The 18518-nt window shown below is 35.5% G+C and overlaps 1 long non-coding RNA gene across 6 annotated transcripts; it reads right to left on the bottom strand.

Moving 5' to 3' along the window:
• Positions 1 to 6627: 6627 nt before the first annotated feature.
• On the bottom strand, positions 6628 to 14273 carry LOC113071655 (uncharacterized). 6 transcript variants are annotated; one of them, XR_003280188.1, is made up of 8 exons: positions 14033 to 14266; positions 13710 to 13740; positions 13470 to 13612; positions 12897 to 13067; positions 12628 to 12753; positions 10507 to 10718; positions 8127 to 8207; positions 6631 to 6842 (listed from the first exon to the last, which is right to left on the bottom strand). It is a non-coding gene; the product is annotated as an uncharacterized LOC113071655 (long non-coding RNA). The 6 variants fall into 6 exon arrangements; XR_003280189.1 differs by having other exon boundaries at positions 6632 to 6842; positions 13470 to 13577; positions 14033 to 14264; XR_003280186.1 differs by having other exon boundaries at positions 6630 to 6842; positions 13470 to 13740; positions 14033 to 14270.
• Between the last annotated feature and the right edge of the window lie 4245 nt (positions 14274 to 18518).

The raw sequence follows: 18518 nt of genomic DNA, 5'->3' as shown, positions 1-18518 counted from the left end.
TCATTATCTCATTTAGTTTCAGTGTATTTATGACCTTCAGGTTTTGTGTAAGTCAGTCTGTGTGTGTGTGTGTGTGTGTGTGTGTGTGTGTGTGTGTGAAGGGGAGGATTTTCTGAAGGTATTTTTGAGTCAAAACGACTGAACACCTGTGACAGTGTGTTTGTAGTTGTAGAGAAAAGCCACACGTGTGTATCAGTAAGTTTGAAGTGAGAGAGAAATGTTTTAAGAGTTGCAAACCTGTAGACTTTTTCTCTCTCCCACAAACACAAGACAACAGTTACACCTTCTCAAATTCTTCATTGCAGGTGCACAAATCCTATTCTACAGATCACAAATTAAGAAACTCGTACGCTCACATTATTGATACAATTGCTATTTTTTAAAACTATTTTAATGTACAACATGGAGGTTTACACTTTACATTATAGCATTTATTTGAATTACTGAGAGAGACTTTTAGTAATTAAAGTTTGTGTGATAGAGATAAATCTATATCTGTCAGGTATGACTCGGGACACAGGTGTTAAGGTGAATTCAGAACGGTGTTTATCAGAATAAGGTTTCAAGTGCTCAGTGTTTTCAGTTCCTCAGTGCACGGTGAAGCTTTGATCTTCTAGTGCAGGCTTGAATGTAATTCACATGGAGCGGGGAATCACACAGGTGAGTTTGACAGGAACACAGATGTCAAAGCCACAGTCAAGGATTGCTCATTAAAGTTATCTTGCTTCTTATAAGCCAGAGACAGAACCAGCTCGGGGTAATCACAGGAGACTACAGCGACCGCCGAATCACTTGATGTTGCACGGTGATCCACAATCCTGGGAACAGCAGAACAAGAACACAGGTTACAGTAACACTAAGGTGAGTATACGTTACATCTGGCTTGCAGGAGCTTGGAGACAACTTTGAACTGAGGTGCGGGTGAGTGCTTTTATAGTGCCCTTGATTGATTCTGTGATGCGTGGCAGGTGTGGCTGGTTAGTAATCAGGTGACTGTGAGCGTTGGTGATTGGTGGGGACCGGGCTTACCAGATCCCTGACACTACTCCTCCCTCCAGCTTCCTAACTCTCCGACAGGGGTCTACCTCTGGGTCGTGGAGTGGGTTTTTCGGGATTCTGAGTATGAAAGTCTGTGAGCAGGTTGGGGTCGAGAGGATATCTTGACGAGGTACCCAACATCTTTCCTCTGGTCCATAGTCCTCCCAGTCTACAAGATACTCCAGTCGCCCACCACAACGTCGGGAGTCCAGTATCTCTCGTACCGTAAAGATGGGTTCGGCGTCAATGGGTGGCGTCAGGGACTGGGTCTGTGGGGGGAACAGAGACAGGAGCGTGAAGGGGTTTTAGCAGGGAAACGTGAAACGTGGGGTGTATCCAATATTGTGCAGGGAGGCGTGGACGATATGTGACAGGGTTCATTTGTTGTTCCGCGAGGAAAGGTTCAGTGTACTTAGGGCTGAGCTTTTTGCAGGGTTGTTTTAGACAGATATCTCTGGTAGATAGCCATACCAGTTGACCAGGTTGGTACATGGGGTTCGGCCTTCGATGCGTATCAGCAAAGAGTTGTTGACGATTCACGGCTTGTTGGAGATGCTGATGGGCCTGGTCCCAAACCCTCTCGCTGTTTTCGAACAAGGTATTGACAGCAAGGACTTCCGAAGGCTCACCTGACCAGGGAAACAGCGGAGGCTGATAACCTAGGACACATTGAAATGGGGTACGGTTAGTGGATGAGTGACGGAGTGAGTTTTGGGCGTATTCAGCCCAGATGAGGTAATGGTTCCACAGGTTTTGGTTTTGATGGCAGAAAGTTCATAAGAAGCGACTGATATCCTGAATTTTGTGCTCAGTTTGTCCATTTGTCTGGGGATGATAACCAGAAGTGACTGAGTGACATTGAGTAATGAGAAGAAAGCTCTTCATACCCGGGAAATGAACTGTGGTCCACGGTCAGACACAATGTCTTATGGGATCCCAAAGTTCAGAAACACATGTTTGAAAAGGGGTTCAGCAGTCTCAAAGGCTATTATGATGTAATTGTTCTGATGATTTTATATTTGTATAAATGTATGTTTTAACACTGAGATATGATTTTCAATAAATGTTTATGAAACTACAATTGTTACTTTATTTCAACAATGCACAGCTGATACTAATCGTCTATCAAACTATACGATGTGAAAAAATATAATACAAGAGGTGGAACATAAAGATATAATACATTTTATGAGTCACTCTTTATGGTATAGTTCACTTTAAAATGCAAAATCTGTCATCATATACTCAGTCTCAAGTTGTATTAAACCTGTATGAATTTCTTTCTTCTACTGAACACAACGGAAAATATTTTGAAGAATGTTTTTAATCAAAGAGTTAACCGTCCCTTTTCTGAGGCGTTTATGACCAGTAGTGGCAGTGTAATCATCACTGATAAAGTGCCAGCCACAGACAAATGTGCTGCCTCTAAGGATTGTAAACTTTTGTCCTTCTACTCGTCTAAAAGCATATATCCACTTCTTCCTCAGACATTTATCTCTAGGAAAACCGTTTGAAAACTCAAATATGGTTGACGCTGCTTATTATTTTTGCAATGAGGGACACTACAGTGTTTTTAAGTCCGGGTAATTTTATAGAATTCTTTATCCAAACAAAGTCTTCTTCACCTGTTTTTTTCTGACTGTGCAGATCCGATGAGTATTTTTCTGTCCAATGCAAATTCAAGCAGTAAACATAAATGCACAGCAATGTGAAGGGGTAGACATGACACACACACACACACACACACACACAGAGAGAGAGAGAGACATTTCTGCAAATGTATGTTTTATAATTTATAAAAGCAGACAATTCAAAAGATATCTGACAACAGCAAACTCTAACCTTTGACAAAAATATTGATTTTTTTTATATTTTTATAATGATTAAATACATGTTCAAAAAATATATATCAAAGTTGTGAAGTTGAAACATGAAGAAAAATTGACTTGAAACTGATCTGAAAATGAATGCGTCCCTGTGGATCTCTGCTGGATATATGTGGTCATTGCACTTTATTTCTTCAGCTATAGATCATAAAGTTTTTTCTCAAAGCTGCAGATATTCTCTAACACATGGGCCAATATCCAGAAACCTTTTATATTTCATTTAGGTCATAATTTCAGTTATTTTTTTCCCATTAAAATGAAGAGAGAGAGAGATTAATAAAACAGTATATTTAATGCCAAGGGTCTTCACAATAGTGAATAAATAAATTTGCAGTAACTACTAAAGTGTTTTAACCCTCTGGCCCTCTTCGTTTAGGAGTCACACTTACCTTCTTCGCAGTCAAAAGTGACCAAAGCCTTGAAATGTACCTTTTATTTTCTTCAGGAAAACTATTTTCTCCATTAGAATTAATATATTTTTTTATCTCTTTATTTAATTACTATTAAACAAATGCAATATTTCACATTAAAATAGAGTGAAAGCATTTAAAATAAAAATAAAAATTGGGAAGAATTGGGAAATCTGGAGGCATTAAAAAGTAAAAACTTGTGTAATGTTGTTGGAACCTCGTGTATTAACACCTTATATAGATATATACAGAGGCTTTTGGATTCCCACAGTGTTTTAGACCTCATCTCCTCATTATTGTTTAGGTTTTGCATTTAGATCTATATCTAGACATTACTTTTTGTCAAGGTTTAGATATTTTTGGTTAGATAAGTATCAGGTTTTACATTATGATTACACTGTAAAACATCATAGCCCAAATAAGTTATATGAACTTACTTTTTCTCTTTAACTTAAATTGTCATTTTAAGTTTTGGATACTGAACTTAAGTTTATAAGTTATTGAAAATATAAACGTAAAGTAATGTGTTGTCTTGACTTCTTCTGAGTTTTGTCTGGCTTGTAAAAGTTCATTTAACTCGTGTCTGTAAGTTATATGTTGGGGAGGGGCGATACACGGAGAGCGCGAAAAGCGAAATACAGAGAGAAGTCATCGCCATTTTGAGTTAATGCAGCTGCCTGGAGACCTTACACGAATTTGTGTCGAGAAACACAAGGAATGCGAGGAAAGTGAGTTTTTATTTTTTTATTTGTAATGATAAATTAATAATGTTGTGATTTATTGCATGTTAGCCAATTTGACTGTGCTTCGCGAAATTAATATGTTACCACAAGTTTTTCCCTCATTAATTCACTGTGCTCCAGAGCCTCAAACGCTAAAATAGTTATATCACTTTGGTTCACAGTGCTTTTATTTTAGTTGGTCTTCGACCTGAAGTCTGCAGGTATTATTATTTATTGCACTGACCGTGCTCCGCGAGTGTAAGACCGTTGGTCAGTTGAGCCACCGTCTGTGAACACCCGGTCAAGCCTGCCGTCGCCTGGATTTTGCTGCACGAGTGCACGTCTGTTTGTGGATGTACGTTACGTTAAGGTGTCGCCATACATTAAGCTTCCAAAAATCGTCTTTCTCTGCTTTTTGGCCATGCCATGCATTTGTACTGTAATTAAAAAATAGACAAATGTTCAAATCCAGGCAGCGCTGGCTTGACCGGGTGTAACGTTACACAGATGAAGACGCACTTGACTGGGGCAATATAAGGACACGGGTTTTTCCCTCGCTTATTTTACTAGAGCCTCAAATGCTAAAATAGCTTAATATTTCACTTCGGTTTTCAGTTTATATATTTTAGTTACTTTTAAATGTTACTGACAGCTGTTTGTCTACTGATTTTTGTATAACATAATGTCATATGCTTATTTCGTATCGCATCTACTGATATGCTACTGCTTTTTCACACCTGCTTTTTACAGCTCTTCCTCTTCAAAGTTATTGTCAGCCTAAGATGTAAGGTTAAGGTTGTCACCCTGCAGAGTTTTCAAGAAGCTGATTTTAAGGACATTCATGTTACAATGAGGTACAGTTAACACATCCTTACTGATATTAAAATCGTTTGCTGTTTAACTTGTATATTATTTGCAGGACTAATGCAGTCACACAACATATTTAATGCAGACCATGCAATTATTTTTCTACAATTTCATTTGCTTAGTCTATTTTGCTTCTACTGATATGCTACTGCTTTTCCACACCGTTACAGCTGTTGATTCCTCTTCAAAGTTATTGTCACTCTAAAGATATAAAGTGTCACCCTAAAAAGTTTTCAAGAAGCTGTGTGAAGGACATTCATTTTACAATAAGGTAATTGTGAACTTGCTTATTTTTAAAACATTCTTTATTCTTGATTTTATTACTTGTCATGACCTCTATATATGACCTCTTTAATCATTTACGTTATATGATGGCATATGATTTATTGATATGTGATTATTTTTCATCTGTATATATATATATATATATATATATATATCAGAGTTTCCGCTAGAAAAAAATGGTGCCGGTCAAAGTGACCGGCAGAGGTTTCCTTTTCCGGACATTTTGATGATATGCCGGTCAAGTATCGCCTCTTAATTAGTCAAGGTGAGGAAAACTGGAGGCAGGCTATTTAACGTAAAAAATGACATAATCAGGCCGCCGAATGCAACATGTTTATTAGCCTAACTTTCGGGAAAAAAAAAACATTTTCTACTCTGGTTCATTTCTTCATTCGGATCTATTTGCGATCCATTCCATTCTAAACAAACAAAGCATATGTTTCGTCCTTGTTTCATTATAGATTAAGATAATAATTCATAAATGCACGCATAATTATCAGTGAACTTGATAAAAGTTGCAGATATCCCAGACAGCACACATACGTTGTGCCGATGTCGAGCCGACCTACAAAATTCCATCGGGACGATATCGCTCAGGAAGCGTTTGCTAATAGGCAAGATGTCTCGGCGACGTCGGCCTCTGATCGGAAATGCTCTCCGGCCGATGCTGAGACGATACATCCCGGCCGCTCTGCGTGGACGCGGTTCACCGGCGTTTTGCTAATCTTTACGGATCACCCGCGGCTACCACCGCTGGTTTATAATAAAACAATACACACCACTCTCAAGAACAGACGCAACTTTATTAATATTTTCATTTATTTCATATTACATGTACAAATACAATAACATTTACCAGATGCTTTGATCAAAAGTGGATAATTCGGGATTATTTGTAGTCTTTTGAAAATTAACCATGATTTTACTACAGCTTTTGCAGTAAACCCATAGTAAAAACAAAAATAACCATTACTACAGTACTTGCATGGTTAAATGTTGTTTGAGTATAGCACCTTTTGACAATACTTATTTCAAAGTAGGTTTACAGGAAATGCATGTTTCAAGGTTACAGTTTAAAAAGCCAGAGATGACTGAGACTCACTGGGAAGACCATCTAGTTCATAATAAAAAGTCATGTGTTCAGTGCTGTCAGCATCGCATGCGAACTTTATGCCAAGAACTTTTTAAAAAGAGTTACATAAACACAAAATAAAACCAGGCAAACAATACTAATTAAGCAATTAAAATGTTGCATGATAAAAGTTCAAAAATATTTTCTGATAAAATCTTACTAAACAAGTCTCTAGTTTTGTATTCAGTTAACATTAACATTATCTTTCAACATTTTTAAAGTGATGCTTACAAATAAAAGGGGACATGTAGGTCCACATAACTAAATATTGTTCATTTACAGATATAAGAGACGTTACAATAAAGCAGTTTGAAAATCATCAAATTTACCCTTATAGGCAAAATAAGGATAATATTTGTTTTGCGTGTCCAATGTTTTGTGTGTTCATGTACAGTTGTCATCTGTAGTCTTTGTGAGCGTTGGTGTCGTCTGAAGTCTTCACAAGTGAGTCTGGATTCAGTCTGGAGCTGCTGTAATCTCTAGAAACCTTGGGATGGCCATCCTGAGATAAAAACAGGAAATAAAAAGGAGAAAGTTTAGAATAGATGCTGCTGTTCATATTATTTCAGACAAAATATTATTTATTTAATCACATATAACTGGAGTGCATGGTTATTATATGTGTTGTGTGAATATTAAACAATGTATTTTAATTTAATTTAAACAACAACAAAAAAAGTGTGTCCGAGCCCCAAATATTATTTGGAAGGCTATTTTCAAAGTAAAATACCAATAGGTTTTGTTTCCTTTAGTGGACTTTGATAAATTCTTGGTGTTAGAATTTAGTGACCTCACTACAGGCCATGCACCATAGATGCTGCTGCCTCAATTTGAGCTTATTTTGCTATATATATATATATATATATATATATGTATATATATCTGATTTAATCACAAGTAGGTTTAATAAACGCACATCCATTTCCAATTCACCAATCAATAAATAAAAATCGTCACACTGCCACTAATGCTCTCAAAAATCAGTTTATATGAAGTGTTTCACGTGATCCCTGTAAATGTAATATTTGTGGAACAGGCATCTCTTTACAATGGAATACACATTTCAGTGGGTGGAACATTATATTTGTAATTTACACTACCGTTAAAAGTTTGGGGTCAGTACGATTTTCTTTTTACGTCTTTGAGAAAAGTCTCTTCTGCTCAACAAGGCTGCCTTTATTTGATCAAAAGCAAGTAAAAAAACTGTAATATTGTGAAATATTACAATTTAACAACAGTTTTCTACGTGAATATATTGTGAAATGTAATTTATTTCAGTGATCTAAGCTAATTTTTATTACTCCAGTCTTCAGTGTCACATGATCCTTCAGAAATCATTCTGATTTGCTGCTCAATAAACTTTTTCAATTATTATCACTGTCTTATCATTTATCAAAAGTTAAAACAGACATTTCTGTTTCAAACACTGTACTGTTTTAAAACTTTATTCATCAAAGAATCCTGAAAAAGTGAAGGAACACTTCACTCAACACTGATAATAGTCAGAAATGTTTCTTCAGAAGCAAATCAGAATATAATAATGATTTCTGAAGATCACGTGACACTGAAGACTGGAGTAATGATGCTGAAAATACAGCTTTACCATCACAGGAATAAATTACTTCTCTAAATATATTCAAATAGAAAACTATTATTTTAAATTGTAGTGAACTGTTTTCATTTCATATATTAAACTGTGGTTGCCATAAAAGACTTTCAAAAACACAAAAAAAACATACCTTCCCAAACTTATGATACAGTTGTGTATGTTCAAGATTGTACTTACTGGTCCTGCAGTTTCTAGCATCTTGGAGATGTTGTCTGACAGCAGCGGTGGGCCGTCAGGGTGAGCAGGGCTCTGCTGGCCCTATAAAAAACAAAATTGTGTGAAAAAAGCTTTTAAAGACTATTTAGTTATCATTTACATTTGTGTAATGTTCACAAATTGCTTGTGATTAGTTTAGTTGAGGTTGACCTGGAATATCCTACATTACAAAAAGTCTATGGCCAGCACTACCCTTTTGATGAAAGAAGTCACATCTGATTTGTTACGAGCATTAATGACAGAATCATCAGCCAATCAAAATTTTGACATTCAATGACAGCACACCCTCTGGGTCTAGAGACGTGCCCAGTGCTACCCCAGCGTTAGACTGCCCTTTTAGTCAGGGATTTCCAAAGTACGAAAGTGAAATTCAATGAAAAGAAAATACAGCCTACAGACCTGGTTGCCAATCTACTAAAATGCTTTTTTAAAGTGCTATTTTGCAGACAAAAAGAGAATAACTGAGAAATGAAGACCTACAACTGAGAAAGGAAGACCTACACCTAAACTGAAGGCCAGCAACATTTTTATGCACCATTTCAAAGATTGCAACTACGAGTGCTATGAGTGGCTAACAGTTAACACCAAGCACAAGTTATTTTGTTGGCCGTGATTACTTTTTAATATGAGTCAAGGGACATGAAAAGAGTTCTTTATTATTTGATGAGTATTGTATCATGCACATTGTTATAACAGAGGTCGACCGATTCATTGGTTTTGCTGGTTAATCGGCACCGATAGTTGATTTGTAGAACTATCGGTTATCTGCAAAATCCATGGAGATATTTTTCCGTGTTGCGTTTGTTTTGCCATGTGACACTGTGCGCTGCACAGAGTGGGAAACTTCAGACGCGAGTTTAAATGCAGCCGCTCACATAGTTTTCTATTAAATAACATTATATTAATCTCAAATCATTGTAAATTTACATAATGACTTCACCCTAGGCTATAAATTATGTATTGTGCATTTTACAGCAAAAACGTTGGTCTTTCTGTGGCTCTAATACAGTCTGTATGCTTCATATAGAAAGCTGTAATACAGATTGCGTGTTTTCTTTCCGTTTGCTCTTTTTTTTTTTAACACTGAACTTTAAACACATATGCCACATAGTTCATTCCTGAAGCAAACTTATGTCCGTTTGGTGATTAAATAAACAGTTTTAGACCGCTGCTTGAATTGAATGTGACACATCCGGTGTGTGTGATAACTGTGACTTCTCAAAGACGCTGCGCATGATTAGATAATCATGCACTGTTCTAAAATAGCAGCAAATAAAATGTGATGCGTTCGGTGTGTAGGGTTGGGTATCGTTTGAATTTTATCGATTCCAATTCCGATTCTGCTTATCGATTCCTAGTTTCGATTCCAATAAGAAAAAAAATCTTATAATAAAATATTATATAAAAAAATTAAGTCAAACATTTAGATGTCAAACATGTTTCTGTCTTTTTACAAAGCATTCTGTTACAGCTGAATAACATGAGCAAAAATCAGCAGCTTACAAAACACTGCAAGAGGAATTTTGCCTGTGCTTAAAAAAAAAAAAATACCATAGCAAAAACGATTAATTAATAAAAATATTAAAGTGTTAAAGACAAGTAACCAGTCAGTAGTAAGATATGAACAAACAAAATCAATTAGCAATATCCTAAATACAACTAAACAAAATTTCAGGTACAGAAACTGTAATTAAAAGTTTAAAAACACTGCATAGTTTTCTTTTTATAAATAAAATAAAGATTAATCAATTAAAGTTATTAAATATATTCAGTCGAGATCAGTGAATGATTTTCTTTTGTTTCTTTTGTTCTTTGATTAACATTAATGACAGACAGCGCGTTTATTAGGCTGTTGTCTCTTTAAACAAAAATACTGTACGTGTGTGTTTTCTTTCTCATCTGTTTACATTCATGTAAGACAAAAACGTTTGTGTTTATGATGATATACTGATGTAGTTTTCTGTATATTGGTCGAAAATATGAAAGAAGTCAGTTTCGGCTCGGAACAACCTTTTCTACAGTTGAAATACATGGAATGGTCCGAGAATGGACACAAACCCGGGAACCCGCAGCGCGACCGCTGCTCTCGTTCAGTATCCATTTTGTTCAGTATTCATTTTAAAAACTATTGGTTTATAAATCGGTATCGGCCAGTGTGGTCCAAACTAGCTATCAGTATTGGAAAAATCCACTATCGGTTGATCTCTAGTTGATAATACTGTGGTGCTGTTTGGATGTCAGAAAAAAAAAAGACCAAATCAATACCGGTGGCTACTGGTGATACATTGAGGTCTAATGAAGTGAAATGATCGGTATTTAGGAGAAAATGAACACTACTTACAACAGTATTACCTTTAATCCATAGCCTGGGCAACCAGCTGTCAGCACGTTCACAACTGTCTATAGAAACTGTCTATAGAACGTGACTTCTCTGTCGCATGACAACAGATGCACGGGCGAGATACTGGAGCTGATGACGCTGTTTGCCGGCGCAGCATCGTGATGTCTATCAGCCATCGGCAATGGACGATGACATCGTCAATCAGGCCAACCCTAACCAGGATGACATAATTAAACAATTGTACACAACTGTTGTACACAGTTTATATAATTTATTAGCTAAACAAATGCACAGCTTCCACCAATAAAAAAAAATAGTTAAAGCAAGAGTACAGCACCAACTACTGTTACCCGGATGAGCCTGTGTTATTACATTTTACAGGTTTTTATCCAGGGATAACTTGCATCGGAATGTCGCAACTGACCAATCAGAATCAAGTACCCACAGAGCCATGTAATAAAAGTAATTAGCTAATGGTAAACTAATCATTTACAAAACATGACTATGTGTTCATAGATGATTAATAAGTGATGTTAATATTTTTATCTATGTTCTGTAGATTAAGTTATAAATAACTTACAAAGCTTTCTGCACCCACAATCTAAAGTGTAAACTACTCATCAGTTGTAAATGTAAACTTTCCGGTTACAGGTTGGTTGATTTTGTGTGTGTGTGTGTTGGTGTGTGTGTATACACACATATATACATATATATATATACATACATACGCACACACAACTGAAAACCACAAAGTTTGTAAAACATTTACAACTGATGAGTAGTTTACACCTTAGATTGTATGATTTATACTGTTTATTGAGATAATAGTACAATGTTGACATTTCAATGATTTATAAGTGATTCATAATATATTAACTAGTAACTATTAAAAATTAAGGATCTGTTTGATTTTTTTTGTGATTTTATTTTTTTTTAAGATTGCTTATGAAAGATGTGTAAATCATATCATATTACTTAATCATTAGTGAATGTATATTCATGTCACTTGTAAATTATTTATAACTTAATCAGAACATAGATAAAAATATTAACAGCATTTATTTCTATGAACACAGTCATGTTTTGTAAATAATTAGTTAATCATAATCTAATTACTTGTAAATGACTTTTAAAATGAATTTACAAAAAGTACACAAATTATTAGTATATCACTTATTAAGCGCTTATGAATGTTTTGTAAATGATTAGTTCATCATTAACTACTCACTTAAAAGTGACTTACAACTGAACTTTATTATAAATTGTTACCAAAAAGTCACCCACACCTTGGAAGACCTGAGGGAAAGTAAATTAACAGAAAATTTTCATTTTGGGGTGAACTATCCCTTTAACCCACACTAATCTAGCCTACTGCTGAAGTTGTTGATCAGCCCCGTCATTGTTGTTAAAAGCCAGTGTGGGGCATAATATGTGCATTAAGGGGCGGTCACACTGCACTTTTTGTTCCACTGACTTCCATTCATACGCATGCGAATGCGTCAGACCGGAAACCCAGTCTTATACGAAAATTTTCGCATTTCGCTGTGTTCGAAAGTTCAAGTTTGGTGAACTTTGACCTGCAAATTCGCATCACGTGAAGTCGTGGGACCAGTAGATGATCGATACGTCACTGCGTGACCTCTCTGTACAGAAATTAAAAAATGAAGTGCTAATTTTAGCCGTAGCGCAGCATCATATTTTATATAATACATATTTAAAAGATAATTAAAAAAGAAGCTGCATGGTTCGCAGTGTCAATGGAAACAGGAACAGATGGCACATTTGAATGAGGACACGTTCTATATTTTTTTTTATTGTTTAGTGTGTATATTTATAGAGAGAGAGAGAGACAGAGTGCAATATAATAAGACGCTTTCAACGCCATCGCCAAAGACACAATAAAAGCACAGATTAACCCATGTTGTGATAAGGGGAAACCGTTATATCTTGCTCCCGCCCATATTCGCAGCGGCGTCCGAAATAATTTTGCACGTTCAAAGGCTAGTGTGACCGCACCTTTACACATACGGCTGCGTTAGCTGTAACAGAGATGTGTAAGATGTGTACAGGTATCTAACAGTTGTTTACTGAAGGCCCTGACTGAAACCCCACGGTACTCACTGTCTGACAGGAGGTTCACTCAGACTCTGATCGACATCACTGAAGAGTCCAGGAACAAACCAAGCAATCTGACACAGAGTCAACAATATTTACTCTGCAGTTCCAGGTTCATTAGAAGGAAACAAGCTAGAGTAGAGGTGAAATGGGGATAAAAGACAGAATAATATGTAACAATTATAATAACATGTAATATACATATTCTACTACTAAAAATATAATCTTAAAATAACACAATCTATATTTTTAGTTTTAGGTTGAGTGTGACTCACGTTATGATGTCAGGGACTTCTTAAAATTGGTGAAATGTATTCTGAAAAAGGCATATTCATGTTTTTCATGAGCTTCTTCAGGTCACCTGTATTTCTAAGTCAGAATCTCCCTTCAGAAATGTTGAAATCTTGGAGCTTCACTTCTGTTCTGTAGAGTTTCTTTCTGTCCTCCTGAAATCACAGAACAATTTGTATTAATATCTGTTTATCATGAAATATCGAAACTAATGTGAACTTGATTTCAGCCGATTACACTCTCAGTGTGACGTCATCGATTCAGTAAATCAGCCTTTTCCAATAACATACTGACAAATCACCAGCAAAACATTCAAAGTGCCATCAAAATATCTCATACACACACGAAGATTTGATTAAAAGCCCTGAGTTTCATCAACAAGAGCTCAATCTATATAGTTAGCCTACCTGAAAACTGCTAAGATGCTAACGGACTTTTTCGAAGAAACTAAACCGTTTCTATAAAATAAATTTAATTGAAACATGTCAATAACAAGCAAGAAACGTGTCAGGAACATTTGTATGTAATATTTGTGTGATTTTAGCGACTAAACTTACCTAAAACAGTGTAAACCGCAGCGAGAGACGGAGATTACTGCTTGTCAGCAACGGTTTTTGTGTTGATGCCCCGTTTCCATGGCAACTCTGCTCCCCGCTCGCGCAGGACTCACAGCACACACAGCATTCACACAAACAAACATCTAGAGTTAAAACATTACATTTATAATGTACAGTCTCATTCAATAATAAATGTAAAAATCATTTTGTAGTTCAGAAGCAACAGCAACAATAGCTCACCATATTATTTCACCGGATTATTTCTGAAAGCCTGTAAAAGAGTGAAAAACACGGTGAAAAAGCAGTCAGGACTTCTCTTTAATAACCCGCTTTTACATTTTCCCTCCGAGAAACTTCTGAAAACGCATTAAGGCGTTAACATCAATGTTAAAAAAAATCGCTACCGTGACCGTTGGCTCAAAAAGTTAACGGTAACATTATTTGAAAATGAGCCAGACTCTTCAGCTGCCCACAGACTGTATTACTAGTACTTTTTCAGTGTCACAGAATTAACAAAGTAGTATTTTTTGTCTAATTGAGCTGAAGTGAAATCGTAACGTTACCTCAGAGCCACAGATGTCGCTGGGATTATCCTCTTCTCTCTCTCTAGGTGGTTAAAAGAGACGAATACTGGGCACGCGCACACAGAGAAGCGCGGCATCGGCCCGCGGTCGTGAACCAACTCAGGGCCGACGATTGATGAGCTGGAGAACAGAGCACTGACCAAATTATATCGGCCTCCACCAGGCCGATGTTTTATAGATGTTTTAGGTATAGAGGCCGACGTTTCGATATTGGGTCGACGTCGGCCAGACGTGCATGTGCTGTCTGGGTAGGAATGTGAACGCAGCACGGGCTCATTGTGCTTTCACAGAAGACGCGCTCGCAGTGTGCTACTGATACACGGTTTGGTACCACATACACAGCTATTTCTCATGAATCCATTATATTGATTTCAAATCAATTGAAAAAGCTTTTTCGGTAGTGTTATTCTCTTTGTACATAAGAATATAGTATTCACGTTATAAACGTATCAATTTACGTATTATTTAATTAATTCCTCTAATGTTTATATTTGCTCAAGCAATGCTTCTCTTAGATTAAATGGTAGAATCACAGACATTTAAAATGAAACTTAACATTGACAGAAAAAATACTCTCATCTTTATATATTTGTCTTTTTCAAGAAGAACTTTGTTTTTCCCTATATGCCACTAGCAATAAAAAATCATTTTATATTTTGTATTGCATATTTTACATAAAAAATATTAATAAATTACAAAGAAGTGGCATGAGTCTGTCATTAATACATTTAATATTAGAATCAGAAAAAAAAATGTTTTAGTGACATAAGCTTCCAGTACATAGACAAAAATACACATATGTAAATATAAATAGACAAATATTTAAAAATAAATGGAAAAAAAAATAAAAAATAAAAATAATAATATAATAAAATAAATTAAATAAATAAATTATATGAACCGTTGTGCTATAAATTATAATGGAACAGAATATAGTAAGATGAATGGATGTACTAGGTTGGAGGAGTAACAATTAAATATATGGATATTGCACATTTATTATTCCATAAGCATAAGTGGGGAACATTTAACTGTTCATGAGGTAGATTGCCTGGGGGAAGAAACTGTTCTTGTGCCTTGCTGTTCTGATATTTGTGCACAGATAAAGATATTTGCCGGCCAGATGGCAAAAGTTCAAAGATGGGGTGACTTGGATGTGAGGGATCCAGAGTGATTTTCTGAGCCCTTTTCCTCACTCTGGATGTATACAGTTCTTGAAGGGTGGGCAGGGGAGCACCAATAATCCTTTCAGCAGTCCGAACAGTTCTCTGTAGTCTTCTGATGTCTGATTTTGTTGCTGAACCAAACCAGACAGTTATTGAAGTACAGAGGACAGACTCAATGACGGCCGACTAGAACTGTTTCAGCAGCTCCTGTGGCAAGTTAAACTTCCTCAGCTGGCGAAGGAAATACAACCTTTGCTGGGCCTTTTTAACAATGGAGTCAATGTGATTGTCCCACTTCAGGTCCTGAGAGATGGTGGTTCCCAGGAACCTGAATGACTCCACTGCAGTCACAGTCTACAGGGTGTCTATGTGATCTTCAAATTTCAAATCATAAGAAGAATTAAAAGTTGATAAATCAATTTAGAAAAAATGTAGGCCTTTAAAAAGTATTTCAAAGTCTTAAATGCCATTTTTCAAGGTATTAAATTTTTTGTATCATCTTTTCATTATGTGTATTTGTCCTGAATAGTGTGGGGTTCTGTGTAGTTTATTTATGGAATCCTGCAAGATTAATGCCATCTGACTGACTGCGCTGCTGCATGATAGCGCAGGGCTTGTTGATCAGGTTCTCGCTGAATTTCAGACTACCGCATGCTTTTATTTTTGGGCATGCACAGTTAAAATGATTTAATAGTTGTGATCATTATTTTCCCTTTTATGTGTTGATTTTAATAAAGACTCAGACTCAGAGTCCTCATTTCTCAGTCTAAACGCACAACAAAGTATGCGTCAGCCTTTACTGCGTGTTCAAACAAACAATAGTTACATTACAGCTCTTCTTCAGTGCTTAACCCTTTAACTGTCACCCCCCCCCCATTTTTTAAATAGGCATTAAAGTGCACTATCCAAACTAAAATTGCTGTAATTTATGAACACTTTGGAATATAAGCATAAGGTTGATCTCTTTTTAAAGAAGAAAATTAGCAGATTTTGGCAAAAGTGGAATTATTAAAAAAAATTTAAGTATCAAAAAGTTAAAGAAGTTTAAATGTACTGTAAATAATATGCGCAATATTACTTTTATTTTATTTTATTTATTATAAATATTTTACATAACAGTTTTAATTCTAAAATTGGTATAAAATTAAAGCCTTGTGTCTAAATAAGTTATGTTATAAATTTGAAGTTGATATGAAAAAAATTGAGATTCCTGTGAGATTTTATTTGGGGCGTCATACCACACACAGCCACTGGGAGTCATCAAAACTATTTTGAATTTTGCATAATGAATTTTTGTCTAGATTTCTCTCTCAATTTTACTTGTATCTCAAAATAACCACCAAATATGAAATCCTGAGACACAGACCTTTCCAATTATATGTTTGTTGCCAAGATTATAAAAAGTTTTGGTTCTAGAAGACCGTAATGCATTATGTTTTATGACACTTGGCCCTGCCCACTAAGGGGGAGGTGACCGCCATTAGATTTTAAAGTACCTTTTCCATGGTAAAGCAATGTCCGATTTCAAAATGGTTTTCACAGGATGAATCTTGGGCTTCTAAGCTTTCAAATGATATATGATTTATGATGATTACTAAAAGATTTTATAGAGAAAAAGACAATAACAAAAAAGAGTGCCAAGCGTCCCACAGGTGATAGTTATGGGGTTAAATTACAAGAACAACAAAGATGATTAGAGCTCCACCTAGTGGCTATATTATACAAATGACAAGGAGAATTCACATTAGAGAAGCTTGATAACTTAAACATCTTTAACTGAAATATACACAAGTTTAACAATCATTCTGGTAAGAGTGTATTTTTTCCAACACTATGATCATTCAGAGATTATTACTGACAGTATTACTGACACTCTGTCAAGTCTGCATCAAATCAAGTACTCCATAATCACAGCTAAACTGTCTTATTAGTCAGATGTTTCCCATAAAAAAGTGTTCCATAAAAAAGCTATGGTTTGCAGACAGTTATAAGAGTTGATGTGAAAAATATATATTTTTTTAATATACTGTGTGAACCCATTGCTCTGTTAGCTCGGAGAGATTTATTTTATTTCCTCAATAAGTAGGGCTGAATAATATCGCAATATGAAAAAAAAAAGAAGTGATTTTTCGATCGCAGAGGCTGCGATTAAACTCGGTCATGTGACATGTGAGAGTAAAGAAGTGTGTTTAAGTAGACTTGAAGATTGACTGGTGTATGACATCAAAGTACAACGAGAGAAAGCAAAAGGAGATGTCTGTTCTCTTATAGCTCTTGCAGTACTTTGATGTCACACACTGATCAATCTAATCAGCGCTGCTTCAAGTCAAACACATCTAACCGGGTATTTTTTGACTAGGTTTTTTTTGTTGTTGTTTTTTTAAATAAAAAAAAACATTAATTGTTCATAATATTTAGTGGAAATAATTTGACACAACCAAAAAAGTTTGAGAACCACTGGTCTAAAGTTAAGAGAGTGTTTAAAAAGAGCAGGTCACGCGTTTACATATGTTTATTACAGTGACTTTGAATTACCTAAAGTAGTGTTGTAATATTGTTTTTATATTTTTGCAATCTTCTTCAGTTTTTGTGATTCGTATATTAATGTTTACACCAGGCTTATTTGTCAGTGCTTTATGCTGTTATAATTATTACATGCTTACAAGGTTAGAGGTACAACAAATCAGTTAATATACTTCTGTGATTGTAGTTGTTTAATAAAAATGTAATTCATATCAATTCATGGATCACCTAATTTCATTGTAACATAGGCCTGGCCTACAGAAAATAACATTAAAGTTTAATACATCTAATATTGTATTGGTCATACTATACAATGATTCTAAGCTCATCTTTGTTGAATTATACAGAACATAAAGAGCTTTAAAAATAATTGCATATCAGATTGCAATCACAATATTGAAAAAAAAAAAAATAATTCCAGTTAGAATCATTTCCAAAATCGTTCAGCCCCAGTTTGTCAGTTTTTTTTATTGGTCTTATTTGTGTTTCTTGGGTTGCACTGGCTAGTCTCTCAATTCTCTTGTGATTTGTTCCTCTCTTCTGAATCATGTTGTATTGATAAGGAGTTATCACAAAGTAAGTCAGTTTAGCTGTGCTAACTTACAATCAATATATAATGTAAATGTAAGTCAAAGTGTCCACCAATGTAACCGGTTAAAAATGAGATGATGAGGTCTTTAAATGTATGGAAAGACTCTTAAAAAGGTCTTAAAATGTATTAAATTTAACTCCATGATTCCTGTATATACCCTGGTCTATGATGGTGTGGGGAGGGG

The sequence above is a fragment of the Carassius auratus genome, unplaced genomic scaffold (genome assembly GCF_003368295.1).
Source record: "Carassius auratus strain Wakin unplaced genomic scaffold, ASM336829v1 scaf_tig00007763, whole genome shotgun sequence".
NCBI lineage: Eukaryota > Metazoa > Chordata > Actinopteri > Cypriniformes > Cyprinidae > Carassius > Carassius auratus.
The sequence above is the reverse complement of the archived record's forward strand: the minus strand, read 5'-3'. Positions and strand labels throughout refer to the sequence as shown.